Source organism: Priapulus caudatus, unplaced genomic scaffold, assembly GCF_000485595.1.
Source record: "Priapulus caudatus unplaced genomic scaffold, Priapulus_caudatus-5.0.1 Scaffold246, whole genome shotgun sequence".
Classification (NCBI taxonomy): Eukaryota; Metazoa; Priapulida; class Priapulimorpha; order Priapulimorphida; family Priapulidae; genus Priapulus; species Priapulus caudatus.
In genome coordinates, this window is record NW_014577307.1 from 110,828 (window position 1) to 112,575 (window position 1,748).

At 51.4% G+C, this 1,748-nt stretch overlaps 1 protein-coding gene across 1 annotated transcript in view; it reads right to left on the reverse strand.

Moving 5' to 3' along the window:
• Positions 1-232, reverse strand: part of LOC106807988 (probable cation-transporting ATPase 13A3) — a 35,516-nt gene extending 35,284 nt beyond the window's left edge. The window contains exon 1 of the mRNA XM_014810527.1: positions 195-232. The gene's annotated coding sequence lies outside the window, so the exon portion shown is untranslated. The remainder of the gene's footprint in view (positions 1-194) is intronic.
• Positions 233-1,748: the final 1,516 nt, after the last annotated feature.

The following is a 1,748-nucleotide window of genomic DNA, read 5'->3' on the forward strand; positions in this document are numbered from 1 at the left end:
GATCAATGATATTATCCGACTAACGCTCCATAGGGAGTGTCCCAACTTCTGATATCATTCAATGCGATTCATGGATTAATAGGGACTTAATGATTGATAATCCTAACGCCTAACCTGAATCATATACATAACCGCTAACCTCATTAATGGATTAACAGATTTTACTCCTATATGGATTCGACACCGCTATATACCTGTTGCAGGTCGCTGCTTGCTACTGTATGAATGCTAGCGCCTGCTGGTAGGTGAGGCCCAGTACTGCCTTGTCTTTCGCTCTGCCCATCTACGTGTCGTCCGTTTCTCCCCTGTGCCGGTCAGCATGCGTGGCGCGTGCCGCTCTCCTCGATCTCCTGAGTGGTTATTGCGCTTCTCAGCGTGTCGTTTGCCGGGTGCACTTGCTGGTTCGGTCAGCATGCGTGCCGCGAAAATCCGTTCGAATCTCGAGTGTCGTGCTGCTTTTGCCTGGTCGGTCAGCGGTGCGTGCCGCGATGATGCTCTCCCGATCTCAACATGTCTCGGCGCGATCGCTCTGCCTGCGTCGGTCAGTGCGTGCGCTGCAGCGCGATATATCCTCGAGTCTCATCGTGTGTTGTTGCGTTGTCTTCGCCTGCGTCGTCAGCGTGCGTGCCGCGATGATCCCTCAATCTCTCGTGTCAATTCCGCTGCCTTGCCTGCGTCCGGTTCAGCGTTGCGTGCCGCGCTGACTCCCTCAAATCTCTCGTGTCGTTCGCTCCCTTGGCCTGCGTTTTGGTCAGCTGTCATGCCGCGACGCCTCACCCCGATCTCCCACGATTCCGGATATGTGACACTACAGTAGTTCTCCACCAGCCGAGTCCTCGCTCGAATGCGATTGTTTAGAACAAGGCTTAGCTCAGGAACCACTGTCAGAAGATTCGTCACAGAGCCTACTCCTTTAGCCTGTCAACCACTCTCAGTGGCATCAGTAACAGCTTCCTGGAGAAGACTTCGGTCCTTCGAACTTGCCACGTGGCAGCGCTGGTGGTCCGCTTCTGCGGCAGCATCCCATATGTCGACTGCCGGTCGCACTCGCTCGCGATTCGCCGCATCCATCCGACCGCGTCATGTCCGTCCGCCACGTCCGGCACCTTCCCACAATGCACTCGTCGACAACAACACGTACTCGCTGCACAAACCGTGTGACCGCGGCGTCGGTGGCGACTCACCTATTCTCGCCTAGCCTCGTTCTCGCTCGCCGCTCTACCGGACGATGTGTGGCCACGGAACGCACGCGTGCAGACCCAACGCACGCGCGCTAGAGAGCTCCTCATGGCCTTTCTAGGTGGTCGACATCTCAAACTGAAGACCACTTACTTCGGCACGCACTCGACGGCAATTTCGCACTACAAACTCGAGATCGCTGGATGAAGTGTTGTTTTTGCCACCACCACTCGAGTGGGAACTCGATTGCGCGACCTTGTGGGAAATGTCTCTAATGTCTCTTTATTAGATTGCGACCGTAGCGGATGCAACGCTTTTACTTTTCTTTAAACGTTTCGTTTAAAAAGTGATCATCACAAAGAAACTTTGTTCCACACTTGCCAGCTAGTTGGCACGATTTATATTGTGTAAATTAAAAAGTTGAACTAATAACCAAACATTTAATGCAACTTCCCCTTAACTTGTGTCTTTAAATGCATGATCAATTAAAATTTAATAATTTTAAGGTTTGGGATTTATAATATTTATTATTAATTATATTACCTTTGCTTGCACAGTGACTTGATTGT